This window comes from Pseudophryne corroboree, chromosome 1 (genome assembly GCF_028390025.1).
Source record: "Pseudophryne corroboree isolate aPseCor3 chromosome 1, aPseCor3.hap2, whole genome shotgun sequence".
NCBI lineage: Eukaryota > Metazoa > Chordata > Amphibia > Anura > Myobatrachidae > Pseudophryne > Pseudophryne corroboree.
Window position 1 is genome coordinate 657380573 of NC_086444.1, and position 22221 is coordinate 657402793.

The window sequence follows — 22221 nt, forward strand, 5'->3', positions numbered from 1 at the left end:
GGTTTCACTAAAAAGTCCATTGTAAGACTTGACTATTGTTGTTAAAAGACATAGGCATTCATATTATAGAGCCACAAACCACACTAGTAAAATAAAAACATGATAACATGGGATTCGAAACAATAACAGTCTTAATTTGATAGTGCAAACCCAACACCTTACTAACTGTGCTAACCAGACTGTGCATACCAGACGCCCAATTTATCAGAGATTTAAGTGAATAAGCTACAGTGTCCAAGGTACTAAACATAATATATTCTATGGGGTGTCATAAGCAAGTCATTAGAATACTTTCCTAATAAATTTATAAAACATAAGCATTCAATATTTTAGTAAACTAAGAGAAAATAAAGCTATCTATTGGGTTTCACTAAAAAGTCCATTGGAAGATTTGACTATTGTTGTTAAAAGACATAGGCATTCATATTATAGAGCCACAAACCACACTAGTAAAATAAACACATGGTAACATGGGATTCGAACCAATGACAGTCTTAATTTGATAGTGCAAACCCAACACCTTACTAACTGTGCTAACCAGATGCACAATTTATCAGAGATTTAAGTGAATAAGCTACAGTGTCCAAGGTACTAAACATAATATATTCTATGGGGTGTCATAAGCAAGTCATTAGAATACTTTCCTACTAAATTTATAAGACATAAGCATTCAATATTTGAGTAAACAAAGAGAAAATAAAGCTATCTATTGGGTTTCACTAAAAAGTCGATTGAAAGACTTGACTATTGTTGTTAAAAGACATAGGCATTCATATTATAGAGCCACAAACCACACTAGTAAAATAAAAACATGATAACATGGGATTCGAAACAATAACAGTCTTAATTTGATAGTGCAAACCCAACACCTTACTAACTGTGCTAACCAGACTGTGCATACCACATGCTCAATTTATCAGAGATTTAAGTGAATAAGCTACAGTGTCCAAGGTACTAAACATAATATATTCTATGGGGTGTCATAAGCAAGTCATTAGAATACTTTCCTAATAAATTTATAAGACATAAGCATTCAATATTTGAGTAAACTAAGAGAAAATAAAGCTATCTATTGGGTTTCACTAAAAAGTCCATTGGAAGATTTGACTATTGTTGTTAAAAGACATAGACATTCATATTATAGAGCCACAAACCACACTATTAAAATAAAAACATGATAACATGGCATTCGAACCAATGACAGTCTTAATTTGATAGTGCAAACCCAACACCTTACTAACTGTGCTAACCAGACTGTACATACCAGACACACAATTTATCAGAGATTTAAGTGAATAAGCTACAGTGTCCAAGGTACTAAACATAATATATTCTATGGGGTGTCATAAGCAAGTCATTAGAATACTTTCCTACTAAATTTATAAGACATAAACATTCAATATTTGAGTAAACAAAGAGAAAAAAAAGCTATCTATTGGGTTTCACTAAAAAGTCCATTGGAAGACTTGACTATTGTTGTTAAAAGACATAGGCATTCATATTATAGAGCCACAAACCACACTAGTAAAATAAAAACATGATAACATGGGATTCAAACCAATGACAGTCTTAATTTGGTAGTGCAAACCCAACACCTTACTAACTGTGCTAACCAGACTGTGCATACCACACACACAATTTGTCAGAGATTTAAGTGAATAAGCTTCAGTGTCCAAGGTACTAAACATAATATATTCTATGGGGTGTCATAAGCAAGTAATTAGAATACTTTCCTACTAAATTTATAAGACATAAACATTCAATATTTGAGTAAACAAAGAGAAAATAAAGCTATCTATTGGGTTTCACTAAAAAGTCCATTGGAAGACTTGAATATTGTTGTTAAAAGACATAGGCATTCATATTATAGAGCCACAAACCACACTAGTAAAATAAAAACATGATAACATGGGATTCCAGCCAATGACAGTCTTAATTTGATAGTGCAAACCCAACACCTTACTAACTGTGCTAACCAAACTGTGCATACCAGATGCACAATTTATCAGAGATTTAAGTGAATAAGCTACAGTGTCCAAGGTACTAAACATAATATATTCTATGGGGTGTCATAAGCAAGTCATTAGAATACTTTCCTACTAAATTTATAATACATAAGCTTTCAATATTTGAGTAAACAAAAAGAAAAAAAAAACTATCTATTGGGTTTCACTAAAAAGTCCATTGGAAGACTTGACTATTGTTGTTAAAAGACATAGGCATTCATATTATAGAGCCACAAACCACACTAGTAAAATAAAAACATGATAACATGGGATTCGAAACAATAACAGTCTTAATTTGATAGTGCAAACCCAACACCTTACTAACTGTGCTAACCAAACTGTGCATACCAGATGCACAATTTATCAGAGATTTAAGTGAATAAGCTACAGTGTCCAAGGTACTAAACATAATATATTCTATGGGGTGTCATAAGCAAGTCATTAGAATACTTTCCTAATAAATTTATAATACATAAGCATTCAATATTTGAGTAAACAAAGAGAAAATAAAGCTATCTATTGGGTTTCACTGAAAAGTCCATTGGAAGATTTGACTATTGTTGTTAAAAGACATAGGCATTCATATTATAGAGCCACAAACCACACTAGTAAAATAAAAACATGATAACATGGGATTCCAGCCAATGACAGTCTTAATTTGATAGTGCAAACCCAACACCTTACTAACTGTGCTAACCAGACTGTACATACCAGACACACAATTTATCAGATATTTAAGTGAATAAGCTACAGTGTCCAAGGTACTAAACATAATATATTCTATGGAGTGTCATAAGCAAGTCATTAGAATACTTTCCTACTAAATTTATAAGACATAAGCTTTCAATATTTGAGTAAACAAAGAGAAAATAAAGCTATCTATTGGGTTTCACTAAAAAGTCGATTGAAAGACTTGACTATTGTTGTTAAAAGACATAGGCATTCATATTATAGAGCCACAAACCACACTAGTAAAATAAAAACATGATAACATGGGATTCGAACCATTGACAATCTTAATTTGATAGTGCAAACCCAACACCTCACTAACTGTGCTAACCAGACTGTGCATACCAGACACACAATTTATCAGAGATTTAAGTGAATAAGCTACAGTGTCCAAGGTACTACACGTAATATATTCTATGGGGTGTCATAAGCAAGTCATTAGAATACTTTCCTACTAAATTTATAAGACATAAGCATTCAATATTTGAGTAAACAAAGAGAAAATAAAGCTATCTATTGGGTTTCACTAAAAAGTCCATTGGAAGACTTGACTATTGTTGTTAAAAGACATAGGCATTCATATTATAGAGCCACAAACCACACTAGTAAAATAAAAACATGATAACATGGGATTCGAAACAATAACAGTCTTAATTTGGTAGTGCAAACCCAACACCTTACTAACTGTGCTAACCAGACTGTGCATACCACACACACAATTTGTCAGAGATTTAAGTGAATAAGCTTCAGTGTCCAAGGTACTAAACATAATATATTCTATGGGGTGTCATAAGCAAGTAATTAGAATACTTTCCTACTAAATTTATAAGACATAAACATTCAATATTTGAGTAAACAAAGAGAAAATAAAGCTATCTATTGGGTTTCACTAAAAAGTCCATTGGAAGACTTGAATATTGTTGTTAAAAGACATAGGCATTCATATTATAGAGCCACAAACCACACTAGTAAAATAAAAACATGATAACATGGGATTCCAGCCAATGACAGTCTTAATTTGATAGTGCAAACCCAACACCTTACTAACTGTGCTAACCAAACTGTGCATACCAGATGCACAATTTATCAGAGATTTAAGTGAATAAGCTACAGTGTCCAAGGTACTAAACATAATATATTCTATGGGGTGTCATAAGCAAGTCATTAGAATACTTTCCTACTAAATTTATAATACATAAGCATTCAATATTTGAGTAAACAAAAAGAAAAAAAAACTATCTATTGGGTTTCACTAAAAAGTCCATTGGAAGACTTGACTATTGTTGTTAAAAGACATAGGCATTCATATTATAGAGCCACAAACCACACTAGTAAAATAAAAACATGATAACATGGGATTCGAAACAATAACAGTCTTAATTTGATAGTGCAAACCCAACACCTTACTAACTGTGCTAACCAAACTGTGCATACCAGATGCACAATTTATCAGAGATTTAAGTGAATAAGCTACAGTGTCCAAGGTACTACACGTAATATATTCTATGGGGTGTCATAAGCAAGTCATTAGAATACTTTCCTACTAAATTTATAAGACATAAGCATTCAATATTTGAGTAAACAAAGAGAAAATAAAGCTATCTATTGGGTTTCACTAAAAAGTCCATTGGAAGACTTGACTATTGTTGTTAAAAGACATAGGCATTCATATTATAGAGCCACAAACCACACTAGTAAAATAAAAACATGATAACATGGGATTCGAAACAATAACAGTCTTAATTTGGTAGTGCAAACCCAACACCTTACTAACTGTGCTAACCAGACTGTGCATACCACACACACAATTTGTCAGAGATTTAAGTGAATAAGCTTCAGTGTCCAAGGTACTAAACATAATATATTCTATGGGGTGTCATAAGCAAGTAATTAGAATACTTTCCTACTAAATTTATAAGACATAAACATTCAATATTTGAGTAAACAAAGAGAAAATAAAGCTATCTATTGGGTTTCACTAAAAAGTCCATTGGAAGACTTGAATATTGTTGTTAAAAGACATAGGCATTCATATTATAGAGCCACAAACCACACTAGTAAAATAAAAACATGATAACATGGGATTCCAGCCAATGACAGTCTTAATTTGATAGTGCAAACCCAACACCTTACTAACTGTGCTAACCAAACTGTGCATACCAGATGCACAATTTATCAGAGATTTAAGTGAATAAGCTACAGTGTCCAAGGTACTAAACATAATATATTCTATGGGGTGTCATAAGCAAGTCATTAGAATACTTTCCTACTAAATTTATAATACATAAGCATTCAATATTTGAGTAAACAAAAAGAAAAAAAAACTATCTATTGGGTTTCACTAAAAAGTCCATTGGAAGACTTGACTATTGTTGTTAAAAGACATAGGCATTCATATTATAGAGCCACAAACCACACTAGTAAAATAAAAACATGATAACATGGGATTCGAAACAATAACAGTCTTAATTTGATAGTGCAAACCCAACACCTTACTAACTGTGCTAACCAAACTGTGCATACCAGATGCACAATTTATCAGAGATTTAAGTGAATAAGCTACAGTGTCCAAGGTACTAAACATAATATATTCTATGGGTGTCATAAGCAAGTCATTAGAATACTTTCCTAATAAATTTATAAAACATAAGCATTCAATATTTTAGTAAACAAAGAGAAAATAAAGCTATCTATTGGGATTCACTAAAAAGTCCATTGGAAGATTTGACTATTGTTGTTAAAAGACATAGGCATTCATATTATAGAGCCACAAACCACACTAGTAAAATAAAAACATGATAACATAGGATTTGAACCAATGACAGTCTTAATTTGATAGTGCAAACCCAACACCTTACTAACTGTGCTAACCAGACTGTGCATACCAGACACACAATTTATCAGAGATTTAAGTGAATAAGCTACAGTGTCCAAGGTACTACACATAATATATTCTATGGGGTGTCATAAGCAAGTCATTAGAATACTTTCCTACTAAATTTATAAGACATAAGCATTCAATATTTGAGTAAACAAAGAGAAAATAAAGCTATCTATTGGGTTTCACTAAAAAGTCCATTGGAAGACTTGAATATTGTTGTTAAAAGACATAGGCATTCATATTATAGAGCCACAAACCACACTAGTAAAATAAAAACATGATAACATGGGATTCGAACCAATGCCAGTCTTAATTTGGTAGTGCAAACCCAACACCTTACTAACTGTGCTAACCAGACTGTGCATACCAGACACCCAATTTATCAGAGATTTAAGTGAATAAGCTTCAGTGTCCAAGGTACTAAACATAATATATTCTATGGGTGTCATAAGCAAGTCATTAGAATACTTTCCTAATAAATTTATAAAACATAAGCATTCAATATTTTAGTTAACAAAGAGAAAATAAAGCTATCTATTGGGATTCACTAAAAAGTCCATTGGAAGATTTGACTATTGTTGTTAAAAGACATAGGCATTCATATTATAGAGCCACAAACCACACTAGTAAAATAAAAACATGATAACATGGGATTCGAACCATTGACAATCTTAATTTGATAGTGCAAACCCAACACCTCACTAACTGTGCTAACCAGACTGTGCATACTGGACCCACAATTTATCAGAGATTTAAGTGAATAAGCTACAGTGTCCAAGGTACTAAACATAATATATTCTATGGGGTGTCATAAGCAAGTCATTAGAATACTTTATTACTAAATTTATAAGATATAAGCATTCAATATTTTAGTAAACAAAGAGAAAATAAAGCTATCTATTGGGTTTCACTAAAAAGTCCATTGGAAGACTTGAATATTGTTGTTAAAAGACATAGGCATTCATATTATAGAGCCACAAACCACACTAGTAAAATAAAAACATGATAACATGGGATTCGAACCAATGCCAGTCTTAATTTGGTAGTGCAAACCCAACACCTTACTAACTGTGCTAACCAGACTGTGCATACCACACACACAATTTGTCAGAGATTTAAGTGAATAAGCTTCAGTGTCCAAGGTACTAAACATAATATATTCTATGGGGTGTCATAAGCAAGTCATTAGAATACTTTCCTACTAAATTTATAATACATAAGCTTTCAATATTTGAGTAAACAAAAAGAAAAAAAAACTATCTATTGGGTTTCACTAAAAAGTCCATTGGAAGACTTGACTATTGTTGTTAAAAGACATAGGCATTCATATTATAGAGCCACAAACCACACTAGTAAAATAAAAACATGATAACATGGGATTCAAACCAATGACAGTCTTAATTTGGTAGTGCAAACCCAACACCTTACTAACTGTGCTAACCAGACTGTGCATACCACACACACAATTTGTCAGAGATTTAAGTGAATAAGCTTCAGTGTCCAAGGTACTAAACATAATATATTCTATGGGGTGTCATAAGCAAGTAATTAGAATACTTTCCTACTAAATTTATAAGACATAAACATTCAATATTTGAGTAAACAAAGAGAAAATAAAGCTATCTATTGGGTTTCACTAAAAAGTCCATTGGAAGACTTGAATATTGTTGTTAAAAGACATAGGCATTCATATTATAGAGCCACAAACCACACTAGTAAAATAAAAACATGATAACATGGGATTCCAGCCAATGACAGCCTTAATTTGATAGTGCAAACCCAACACCTTACTAACTGTGCTAACCAAACTGTGCATACCAGATGCACAATTTATCAGAGATTTAAGTGAATAAGCTACAGTGTCCAAGGTACTAAACATAATATATTCTATGGGGTGTCATAAGCAAGTCATTAGAATACTTTCCTACTAAATTTATAATACATAAGCTTTCAATATTTGAGTAAACAAAAAGAAAAAAAAACTATCTATTGGGTTTCACTAAAAAGTCCATTAGAAGACTTGACTATTGTTGTTAAAAGACATAGGCATTCATATTATAGAGCCACAAACCACACTAGTAAAATAAAAACATGATAACATGGGATTCGAAACAATAACAGTCTTAATTTGATAGTGCAAACCCAACACCTTACTAACTGTGCTAACCAAACTGTGCATACCAGATGCACAATTTATCAGAGATTTAAGTGAATAAGCTACAGCGTCCAAGGTACTAAACATAATATATTCTATGGGGTGTCATAAGCAAGTCATTAGAATACTTTCCTAATAAATTTATAATACATAAGCATTCAATATTTGAGTAAACAAAGAGAAAATAAAGCTATCTATTGGGTTTCACTAAAAAGTCCATTGGAAGATTTGACTATTGTTGTTAAAAGACATAGGCATTCATATTATAGAGCCACAAACCACACTATTAAAATAAAAACATGATAACATGGGATTCGAACCAATGACAGTCTTAATTTGGTAGTGCAAACCCAACACCATACTAACTGTGCTAACCAGACTGTGCATACCAGACACACAATGTATCAGAGATTTAAGTGAATAAGCTACAGTGTCCAAGGTACTAAACATAATATATTCTATGGGGTGTCATAAGCAAGTCATTAGAATACTTTCCTAATAAATTTATAAAACATAAGCATTCAATATTTTAGTAAACAAAGAGAAAATAAAGCTATCTATTGGGTTTCACTAAAAAGTCCATTGGAAGATTTGACTATTGTTGTTAAAAGACATAGGCATTCATATTATAGAGCCACAAACCACACTAGTAAAATAAAAACATGATAAAATGGGATTCGAACCATTGACAATCTTAATTTGATAGTGCAAACCCAACACCTCACTAACTGTGCTAACCAGACTGTGCATACCGGACACACAATTTATCAGAGATTTAAGCGAATAAGCTACAGTGTCCAAGGTACTAAACATAATATATTCTATGGGGTGTCATAAGCAAGTCATTAGAATACTTTCCTACTAAATTTATAAGACATAAACATTCAATATTTGAGTAAACAAAGAGAAAATAAAGCTATCTATTGGGTTTCACTAAAAAGTCCATTGGAAGACTTGACTATTGTTGTTAAAAGACATAGGCATTCATATTATAGAGCCACAAACCACACTAGTAAAATAAAAACATGATAACATGGGATTCAAACCAATGCCAGTCTTAATTTGGTAGTGCAAACCCAACACCTTACTAACTGTGCTAACCAGACTGTGCATACCACACACACAATTTGTCAGAGATTTAAGTGAATAAGCTTCAGTGTCCAAGGTACTAAACATAATATATTCTATGGGGTGTCATAAGCAAGTCATTAGAATACTTTCCTACTAAATTTATAAGACATAAACATTCAATATTTGAGTAAACAAAGAGAAAATAAAGCTATCTATTGGGTTTCACTAAAAAGTCCATTGGAAGACTTGAATATTGTTGTTAAAAGACATAGGCATTCATATTATAGAGCCACAAACCACACTAGTAAAATAAAAACATGATAACATGGGATTCCAGGCAATGACAGTCTTAATTTGATAGAGCAAACCCAACACCTTACTAACTGTGCTAACCAGACTGTGCATACCAGACGCCCAATTTATCAGAGATTTAAGTGAATAAGCTACAGTGTCCAAGGTACTAAACATAATATATTCTATGGGGTGTCATAAGCAAGTCATTAGAATACTTTCCTAATAAATTTATAAGACATAAGCATTCAATATTTGAGTAAACTAAGAGAAAATAAAGCTATCTATTGGGTTTCACTAAAAAGTCCATTGGAAGATTTGACTATTGTTGTTAAAAGACATAGACATTCATATTATAGAGCCACAAACCACACTATTAAAATAAAAACATGATAACATGGCATTCGAACCAATGACAGTCTTAATTTGATAGTGCAAACCCAACACCTTACTAACTGTGCTAACCAGACTGTACATACCAGACACACAATTTATCAGATATTTAAGTGAATAAGCTACAGTGTCCAAGGTACTAAACATAATATATTCTATGGGGTGTCATAAGCAAGTCATTAGAATACTTTCCTACTAAATTTATAAGACATAAGCATTCAATATTTGAGTAAACAAAGAGAAAATAAAGCTATCTATTGGGTTTCACTAAAAAGTCCATTGGAAGACTTGACTATTGTTGTTAAAAGACATAGGCATTCATATTATAGAGCCACAAACCACACTAGTAAAATAAAAACATGATAACATGGGATTCGAACCAATGACAGTCTTAATTTGATAGTGCAAACCCAACACCTTACTAACTGTGCTAATCAGACTGTGCATACCAGACACACAATTTATCAGAGATTTAAGTGAATAAGCTACAGTGTCCAAGGTACTACACATAATATATTCTATGGGGTGTCATAAGCAAGTCATTAGAATACTTTCCTACTAAATTTATAAGACATAAGCATTCAATATTTGAGTAAACAAAGAGAAAATAAAGCTATCTATTGGGTTTCACTAAAAAGTCCATTGGAAGACTTGACTATTGTTGTTAAAAGACATAGGCATTCATATTATAGAGCCACAAACCACACTAGTAAAATAAAAACATGATAACATGGGATTCGAAACAATAACAGTCTTAATTTGGTAGTGCAAACCCAACACCTTACTAACTGTGCTAACCAAACTGTGCATACCACACACACAATTTGTCAGAGATTTAAGTGAATAAGCTTCAGTGTCCAAGGTACTAAACATAATATATTCTATGGGGTGTCATAAGCAAGTCATTAGAATACTTTCCTACTAAATTTATAAGACATAAACATTCAATATTTGAGTAAACAAAGAGAAAATAAAGCTATCTATTGGGTTTCACTAAAAAGTCCATTGGAAGACTTGACTATTGTTGTTAAAAGACATAGGCATTCATATTATAGAGCCACAAACCACACTAGTAAAATAAAAACATGATAACATGGGATTCCAGCCAATGACAGTCTTAATTTGATAGTGCAAACCCAACACCTTACTAACTGTGCTAACCAAACTGTGCATACCAGATGCACAATTTATCAGAGATTTAAGTGAATAAGCTACAGTGTCCAAGGTACTAAACATAATATATTCTATGGGGTGTCATAAGCAAGTCATTAGAATACTTTCCTACTAAATTTATAATACATAAGCATTCAATATTTGAGTAAACAAAAAGAAAAAAAAACTATCTATTGGGTTTCACTAAAAAGTCCATTGGAAGACTTGACTATTGTTGTTAAAAGACATAGGCATTCATATTATAGAGCCACAAACCACACTAGTAAAATAAAAACATGATAACATGGGATTCGAAACAATAACAGTCTTAATTTGATAGTGCAAACCCAACACCTTACTAACTGTGCTAACCAAACTGTGCATACCAGATGCACAATTTATCAGAGATTTAAGTGAATAAGCTACAGTGTCCAAGGTACTAAACATAATATATTCTATGGGTGTCATAAGCAAGTCATTAGAATACTTTCCTAATAAATTTATAAAACATAAGCATTCAATATTTTAGTAAACAAAGAGAAAATAAAGCTATCTATTGGGTTTCACTAAAAAGTCCATTGGAAGATTTGACTATTGTTGTTAAAAGACATAGGCATTCATATTATAGAGCCACAAACCACACTAGTAAAATAAAAACATGATAACATGGGATTCGAACAATTGACAATCTTAATTTGATAGTGCAAACCCAACACCTCACTAACTGTGCTAACCAGACTGTGCATACCGGACACACAATTTATCAGAGATTTAAGTGAATAAGCTACAGTGTCCAAGGTACTAAACATAATATATTCTATGGGGTGTCATAAGCAAGTCATTAGAATACTTTCCTACTACATTTATAAGATATAAGCATTCAATATTTTAGTAAACAAAGAGAAAATAAAGCTATCTATTGGGTTTCACTAAAAAGTCCATTGGAAGACTTGAATATTGTTGTTAAAAGACATAGGCATTCATATTATAGAGCCACAAACCACACTAGTAAAATAAAAACATGATAACATGGGATTCGAACCAATGCCAGTCTTAATTTGGTAGTGCAAACCCAACACCTTTCTAACTGTGCTAACCAGACTGTGCATACCACACACACAATTTGTCAGAGATTTAAGTGAATAAGCTTCAGTGTCCAAGGTACTAAACATAATATATTCTATGGGGTGTCATAAGCAAGTCATTAGAATACTTTCATACTAAATTTATAAGACATAAACATTCAATATTTGAGTAAACAAAGAGAAAATAAAGCTATCTATTGGGTTTCACTAAAAAGTCCATTGGAAGACTTGACTATTGTTGTTAAAAGACATAGGCATTCATATTATAGAGCCACAAACCACACTAGTAAAATAAAAACATGATAACATGGGATTCCAGCCAATGACAGTCTTAATTTGATAGTGCAAACCCAACACCTTACTAACTGTGCTAACCAAACTGTGCATACCAGATGCACAATTTATCAGAGATTTAAGTGAATAAGCTACAGTGTCCAAGGTACTAAACATAATATATTCTATGGGGTGTCATAAGCAAGTCATTAGAATACTTTCCTACTAAATTTATAATACATAAGCATTCAATATTTGAGTAAACAAAAAGAAAAAAAAACTATCTATTGGGTTTCACTAAAAAGTCCATTGGAAGACTTGACTATTGTTGTTAAAAGACATAGGCATTCATATTATAGAGCCACAAACCACACTAGTAAAATAAAAACATGATAACATGGGATTCGAAACAATAACAGTCTTAATTTGATAGTGCAAACCCAACACCTTACTAACTGTGCTAACCAAACTGTGCATACCAGATGCACAATTTATCAGAGATTTAAGTGAATAAGCTACAGTGTCCAAGGTACTAAACATAATATATTCTATGGGGTGTCATAAGCAAGTCATTAGAATACTTTCCTAATAAATTTATAATACATAAGCATTCAATATTTGAGTAAACAAAGAGAAAATAAAGCTATCTATTGGGTTTCACTAAAAAGTCCATTGGAAGATTTGACTATTGTTGTTAAAAGACATAGGCATTCATATTATAGAGCCACAAACCACACTATTAAAATAAAAACATGATAACATGGGATTCGAACCAATGACAGTCTTAATTTGATAGTGCAAACCCAACACTTTACTAACTGTGCAAACCAGACTGTGCATACCAGACACACAATGTATCAGAGATTTAAGTGAATAAGCTACAGTGTCCAAGGTACTAAACATAATATATTCTATGGGGTGTCATAAGCAAGTCATTAGAATACTTTCCTAATAAATTTATAAAACATAAGCATTCAATATTTTAGTAAACAAAGAGAAAATAAAGCTATCTATTGGGTTTCACTAAAAAGTCCATTGGAAGATTTGACTATTGTTGTTAAAAGACATAGGCATTCATATTATAGAGCCACAAACCACACTAGTAAAATAAAAACATGATAACATGGGATTCGAACCATTGACAATCTTAATTTGATAGTGCAAACCCAACACCTCACTAACTGTGCTAACCAGACTGTGCATACCGGACACACAATTTATCAGAGATTTAAGCGAATAAGCTACAGTGTCCAAGGTACTAAACATAATATATTCTATGTGGTGTCATAAGCAAGTCATTAGAATACTTTCCTACTAAATTTATAAGATATAAGCATTCAATATTTTAGTAAACAAAGAGAAAATAAAGCTATCTATTGGGTTTCACTAAAAAGTCCATTGGAAGACTTGACTATTGTTGTTAAAAGACATAGGCATTCATATTATAGAGCCACAAACCACACTAGTGAAATAAAAACATGATAACATGGGATTCGAACCAATGACAGTCTTAATTTGGTAGTGCAAACCCAACACCTTACTAACTGTGCTAACCAGACTGTGCATATCACACACACAATTTGTCAGAGATTTAAGTGAATAAGCTTCAGTGTCCAAGGTACTAAACATAATATATTCTATGGGGTGTCATAAGCAAGTCATTAGAATACTTTCCTACTAAATTTATAAGACATAAACATTCAATATTTGAGTAAACAAAGAGAAAATAAAGCTATCTATTGGGTTTCACTAAAAAGTCCATTGGAAGACTTGACTATTGTTGTTAAAAGACATAGGCATTCATATTATAGAGCCACAAACCACACTAGTAAAATAAAAACATGATAACATGGGATTCGAACCAATGACAGTCTTAATTTGGTAGTGCAAACCCAACACCTTACTAACTGTGCTAACCAGACTGTGCATACCACACACACAATTTGTCAGAGATTTAAGTGAATAAGCTTCAGTGTCCAAGGTACTAAACATAATATATTCTATGGGGTGTCATAAGCAAGTAATTAGAATACTTTCCTACTAAATTTATAAGACATAAACATTCAATATTTGAGTAAACAAAGAGAAAATAAAGCTATCTATTGGGTTTCACTAAAAAGTCCATTGGAAGACTTGAATATTGTTGTTAAAAGACATAGGCATTCATATTATAGAGCCACAAACCACACTAGTAAAATAAAAACATGATAACATGGGATTCCAGCCAATGACAGTCTTAATTTGATAGTGCAAACCCAACACCTTACTAACTGTGCTAACCAAACTGTGCATACCAGATGCACAATTTATCAGAGATTTAAGTGAATAAGCTACAGTGTCCAAGGTACTAAACATAATATATTCTATGGGGTGTCATAAGCAAGTCATTAGAATACTTTCCTAATAAATTTATAAGACATAAGCATTCAATATTTGAGTAAACTAAGAGAAAATAAAGCTATCTATTGGGTTTCACTAAAAAGTCCATTGGAAGATTTGACTATTGTTGTTAAAAGACATAGACATTCATATTATAGAGCCACAAACCACACTATTAAAATAAAAACATGATAACATGGCATTCGAACCAATGACAGTCTTAATTTGATAGTGCAAACCCAACACCTTACTAACTGTGCTAACCAGACTGTACATACCAGACACACAATTTATCAGAGATTTAAGTGAATAAGCTACAGTGTCCAAGGTACTAAACATAATATATTCTATGGGGTGTCATAAGCAAGTCATTAGAATACTTTCCTACTAAATTTATAAGACATAAACATTCAATATTTGAGTAAACAAAGAGAAAAAAAAGCTATCTATTGGGTTTCACTAAAAAGTCCATTGGAAGACTTGACTATTGTTGTTAAAAGACATAGGCATTCATATTATAGAGCCACAAACCACACTAGTAAAATAAAAACATGATAACATGGGATTCAAACCAATGACAGTCTTAATTTGGTAGTGCAAACCCAACACCTTACTAACTGTGCTAACCAGACTGTGCATACCACACACACAATTTGTCAGAGATTTAAGTGAATAAGCTTCAGTGTCCAAGGTACTAAACATAATATATTCTATGGGGTGTCATAAGCAAGTAATTAGAATACTTTCCTACTAAATTTATAAGACATAAACATTCAATATTTGAGTAAACAAAGAGAAAATAAAGCTATCTATTGGGTTTCACTAAAAAGTCCATTGGAAGACTTGAATATTGTTGTTAAAAGACATAGGCATTCATATTATAGAGCCACAAACCACACTAGTAAAATAAAAACATGATAACATGGGATTCCAGCCAATGACAGTCTTAATTTGATAGTGCAAACCCAACACCTTACTAACTGTGCTAACCAAACTGTGCATACCAGATGCACAATTTATCAGAGATTTAAGTGAATAAGCTACAGTGTCCAAGGTACTAAACATAATATATTCTATGGGGTGTCATAAGCAAGTCATTAGAATACTTTCCTACTAAATTTATAATACATAAGCTTTCAATATTTGAGTAAACAAAAAGAAAAAAAAAACTATCTATTGGGTTTCACTAAAAAGTCCATTGGAAGACTTGACTATTGTTGTTAAAAGACATAGGCATTCATATTATAGAGCCACAAACCACACTAGTAAAATAAAAACATGATAACATGGGATTCGAAACAATAACAGTCTTAATTTGATAGTGCAAACCCAACACCTTACTAACTGTGCTAACCAAACTGTGCATACCAGATGCACAATTTATCAGAGATTTAAGTGAATAAGCTACAGTGTCCAAGGTACTAAACATAATATATTCTATGGGGTGTCATAAGCAAGTCATTAGAATACTTTCCTAATAAATTTATAATACATAAGCATTCAATATTTGAGTAAACAAAGAGAAAATAAAGCTATCTATTGGGTTTCACTGAAAAGTCCATTGGAAGATTTGACTATTGTTGTTAAAAGACATAGGCATTCATATTATAGAGCCACAAACCACACTAGTAAAATAAAAACATGATAACATGGGATTCCAGCCAATGACAGTCTTAATTTGATAGTGCAAACCCAACACCTTACTAACTGTGCTAACCAGACTGTACATACCAGACACACAATTTATCAGATATTTAAGTGAATAAGCTACAGTGTCCAAGGTACTAAACATAATATATTCTATGGAGTGTCATAAGCAAGTCATTAGAATACTTTCCTACTAAATTTATAAGACATAAGCATTCAATATTTGAGTAAACAAAGAGAAAATAAAGCTATCTATTGGGTTTCACTAAAAAGTCGATTGAAAGACTTGACTATTGTTGTTAAAAGACATAGGCATTCATATTATAGAGCCACAAACCACACTAGTAAAATAAAAACATGATAACATGGGATTCGAACCATTGACAATCTTAATTTGATAGTGCAAACCCAACACCTCACTAACTGTGCTAACCAGACTGTGCATACCAGACACACAATTTATCAGAGATTTAAGTGAATAAGCTACAGTGTCCAAGGTACTACACGTAATATATTCTATGGGGTGTCATAAGCAAGTCATTAGAATACTTTCATACTAAATTTATAAGATATAAGCATTCAATATTTTAGTAAACAAAGAGAAAATAAAGCTATCTATTGGGTTTCACTAAAAAGTCCATTGGAAGACTTGAATATTGTTGTTAAAAGACATAGGCATTCATATTATAGAGCCACAAACCACACTAGTAAAATAAAAACATGATAACATGGGATTCGAACCAATGCCAGTCTTAATTTGGTAGTGCAAACCCAACACCTTACTAACTGTGCTAACCAGACTGTGCATACCACACACACAATTTGTCAGAGATTTAAGTGAATAAGCTTCAGTGTCCAAGGTACTAAACATAATATATTCTATGGGGTGTCATAAGCAAGTCATTAGAATACTTTCCTACTAAATTTATAATACATAAGCTTTCAATATTTGAGTAAACAAAAAGAAAAAAAAACTATCTATTGGGTTTCACTAAAAAGTCCATTGGAAGACTTGACTATTGTTGTTAAAAGACATAGGCATTCATATTATAGAGCCACAAACCACACTAGTAAAATAAAAACATGATAACATGGGATTCAAACCAATGACAGTCTTAATTTGGTAGTGCAAACCCAACACCTTACTAACTGTGCTAACCAGACTGTGCATACCACACACACAATTTGTCAGAGATTTAAGTGAATAAGCTTCAGTGTCCAAGGTACTAAACATAATATATTCTATGGGGTGTCATAAGCAAGTAATTAGAATACTTTCCTACTAAATTTATAAGACATAAACATTCAATATTTGAGTAAACAAAGAGAAAATAAAGCTATCTATTGGGTTTCACTAAAAAGTCCATTGGAAGACTTGAATATTGTTGTTAAAAGACATAGGCATTCATATTATAGAGCCACAAACCACACTAGTAAAATAAAAACATGATAACATGGGATTCCAGCCAATGACAGTCTTAATTTGATAGTGCAAACCCAACACCTTACTAACTGTGCTAACCAAACTGTGCATACCAGATGCACAATTTATCAGAGATTTAAGTGAATAAGCTACAGTGTCCAAGGTACTAAACATAATATATTCTATGGGGTGTCATAAGCAAGTCATTAGAATACTTTCCTACTAAATTTATAATACATAAGCATTCAATATTTGAGTAAACAAAAAGAAAAAAAAACTATCTATTGGGTTTCACTAAAAAGTCCATTGGAAGTCTTGACTATTGTTGTTAAAAGACATAGGCATTCATATTATAGAGCCACAAACCACACTAGTAAAATAAAAACATGATAACATGGGATTCGAAACAATAACAGTCTTAATTTGATAGTGCAAACCCAACACCTTACTAACTGTGCTAACCAAACTGTGCATACCAGATGCACAATTTATCAGAGATTTAAGTGAATAAGCTACAGTGTCCAAGGTACTAAACATAATATATTCTATGGGTGTCATAAGCAAGTCATTAGAATACTTTCCTAATAAATTTATAAAACATAAGCATTCAATATTTTAGTAAACAAAGAGAAAATAAAGCTATCTATTGGGATTCACTAAAAAGTCCATTGGAAGATTTGACTATTGTTGTTAAAAGACATAGGCATTCATATTATAGAGCCACAAACCACACTAGTAAAATAAAAACATGATAACATAGGATTCGAACCAATGACAGTCTTAATTTGATAGTGCAAACCCAACACCTTACTAACTGTGCTAACCAGACTGTGCATACCAGACACACAATTTATCAGAGATTTAAGTGAATAAGCTACAGTGTCCAAGGTACTACACATAATATATTCTATGGGGTGTCATAAGCAAGTCATTAGAATACTTTCCTACTAAATTTATAAGACATAAGCATTCAATATTTGAGTAAACAAAGAGAAAATAAAGCTATCTATTGGGTTTCACTAAAAAGTCCATTGGAAGACTTGAATATTGTTGTTAAAAGACATAGGCATTCATATTATAGAGCCACAAACCACACTAGTAAAATAAAAACATGATAACATGGGATTCGAACCAATGCCAGTCTTAATTTGGTAGTGCAAACCCAACACCTTACTAACTGTGCTAACCAGACTGTGCATACCAGACACCCAATTTATCAGAGATTTAAGTGAATAAGCTTCAGTGTCCAAGGTACTAAACATAATATATTCTATGGGTGTCATAAGCAAGTCATTAGAATACTTTCCTAATAAATTTATAAAACATAAGCATTCAATATTTTAGTTAACAAAGAGAAAATAAAGCTATCTATTGGGATTCACTAAAAAGTCCATTGGAAGATTTGACTATTGTTGTTAAAAGACATAGGCATTCATATTATAGAGCCACAAACCACACTAGTAAAATAAAAACATGATAACATGGGATTCGAACCATTGACAATCTTAATTTGATAGTGCAAACCCAACACCTCACTAACTGTGCTAACCAGACTGTGCATACTGGACCCACAATTTATCAGAGATTTAAGTGAATAAGCTACAGTGTCCAAGGTACTAAACATAATATATTCTATGGGGTGTCATAAGCAAGTCATTAGAATACTTTATTACTAAATTTATAAGATATAAGCATTCAATATTTTAGTAAACAAAGAGAAAATAAAGCTATCTATTGGGTTTCACTAAAAAGTCCATTGGAAGACTTGAATATTGTTGTTAAAAGACATAGGCATTCATATTATAGAGCCACAAACCACACTAGTAAAATAAAAACATGATAACATGGGATTCGAACCAATGCCAGTCTTAATTTGGTAGTGCAAACCCAACACCTTACTAACTGTGCTAACCAGACTGTGCATACCACACACACAATTTGTCAGAGATTTAAGTGAATAAGCTTCAGTGTCCAAGGTACTAAACATAATATATTCTATGGGGTGTCATAAGCAAGTCATTAGAATACTTTCCTACTAAATTTATAATACATAAGCTTTCAATATTTGAGTAAACAAAAAGAAAAAAAAACTATCTATTGGGTTTCACTAAAAAGTCCATTGGAAGACTTGACTATTGTTGTTAAAAGACATAGGCATTCATATTATAGAGCCACAAACCACACTAGTAAAATAAAAACATGATAACATGGGATTCAAACCAATGACAGTCTTAATTTGGTAGTGCAAACCCAACACCTTACTAACTGTGCTAACCAGACTGTGCATACCACACACACAATTTGTCAGAGATTTAAGTGAATAAGCTTCAGTGTCCAAGGTACTAAACATAATATATTCTATGGGGTGTCATAAGCAAGTAATTAGAATACTTTCCTACTAAATTTATAAGACATAAACATTCAATATTTGAGTAAACAAAGAGAAAATAAAGCTATCTATTGGGTTTCACTAAAAAGTCCATTGGAAGACTTGAATATTGTTGTTAAAAGACATAGGCATTCATATTATAGAGCCACAAACCACACTAGTAAAATAAAAACATGATAACATGGGATTCCAGCCAATGACAGCCTTAATTTGATAGTGCAAACCCAACACCTTACTAACTGTGCTAACCAAACTGTGCATACCAGATGCACAATTTATCAGAGATTTAAGTGAATAAGCTACAGTGTCCAAGGTACTAAACATAATATATTCTATGGGGTGTCATAAGCAAGTCATTAGAATACTTTCCTACTAAATTTATAATACATAAGCTTTCAATATTTGAGTAAACAAAAAGAAAAAAAAACTATCTATTGGGTTTCACTAAAAAGTCCATTAGAAGACTTGACTATTGTTGTTAAAAGACATAGGCATTCATATTATAGAGCCACAAACCACACTAGTAAAATAAAAACATGATAACATGGGATTCGAAACAATAACAGTCTTAATTTGATAGTGCAAACCCAACACCTTACTAACTGTGCTAACCAAACTGTGCATACCAGATGCACAATTTATCAGAGATTTAAGTGAATAAGCTACAGCGTCCAAGGTACTAAACATAATATATTCTATGGGGTGTCATAAGCAAGTCATTAGAATACTTTCCTAATAAATTTATAATACATAAGCATTCAATATTTGAGTAAACAAAGAGAAAATAAAGCTATCTATTGGGTTTCACTAAAAAGTCCATTGGAAGATTTGACTATTGTTGTTAAAAGACATAGGCATTCATATTATAGAGCCACAAACCACACTATTAAAATAAAAACATGATAACATGGGATTCGAACCAATGACAGTCTTAATTTGGTAGTGCAAACCCAACACCATACTAACTGTGCTAACCAGACTGTGCATACCAGACACACAATGTATCAGAGATTTAAGTGAATAAGCTACAGTGTCCAAGGTACTAAACATAATATATTCTATGGGGTGTCATAAGCAAGTCATTAGAATACTTTCCTAATAAATTTATAAAACATAAGCATTCAATATTTTAGTAAACAAAGAGAAAATAAAGCTATCTATTGGGTTTCACTAAAAAGTCCATTGGAAGATTTGACTATTGTTGTTAAAAGACATAGGCATTCATATTATAGAGCCACAAACCACACTAGTAAAATAAAAACATGATAAAATGGGATTCGAACCATTGACAATCTTAATTTGATAGTGCAAACCCAACACCTCACTAACTGTGCTAACCAGACTGTGCATACCGGACACACAATTTATCAGAGATTTAAGCGAATAAGCTACAGTGTCCAAGGTACTAAACATAATATATTCTATGGGGTGTCATAAGCAAGTCATTAGAATACTTTCCTACTAAATTTATAAGACATAAACATTCAATATTTGAGTAAACAAAGAGAAAATAAAGCTATCTATTGGGTTTCACTAAAAAGTCCATTGGAAGACTTGACTATTGTTGTTAAAAGACATAGGCATTCATATTATAGAGCCACAAACCACACTAGTAAAATAAAAACATGATAACATGGGATTCAAACCAATGCCAGTCTTAATTTGGTAGTGCAAACCCAACACCTTACTAACTGTGCTAACCAGACTGTGCATACCACACACACAATTTGTCAGAGATTTAAGTGAATAAGCTTCAGTGTCCAAGGTACTAAACATAATATATTCTATGGGGTGTCATAAGCAAGTCATTAGAATACTTTCCTACTAAATTTATAAGACATAAACATTCAATATTTGAGTAAACAAAGAGAAAATAAAGCTATCTATTGGGTTTCACTAAAAAGTCCATTGGAAGACTTGAATATTGTTGTTAAAAGACATAGGCATTCATATTATAGAGCCACAAACCACACTAGTAAAATAAAAACATGATAACATGGGATTCCAGCCAATGACAGTCTTAATTTGATAGAGCAAACCCAACACCTTACTAACTGTGCTAACCAGACTGTGCATACCAGACGCCCAATTTATCAGAGATTTAAGTGAATAAGCTACAGTGTCCAAGGTACTAAACATAATATATTCTATGGGGTGTCATAAGCAAGTCATTAGAATACTTTCCTAATAAATTTATAAGACATAAGCATTCAATATTTGAGTAAACTAAGAGAAAATAAAGCTATCTATTGGGTTTCACTAAAAAGTCCATTGGAAGATTTGACTATTGTTGTTAAAAGACATAGACATTCATATTATAGAGCCACAAACCACACTATTAAAATAA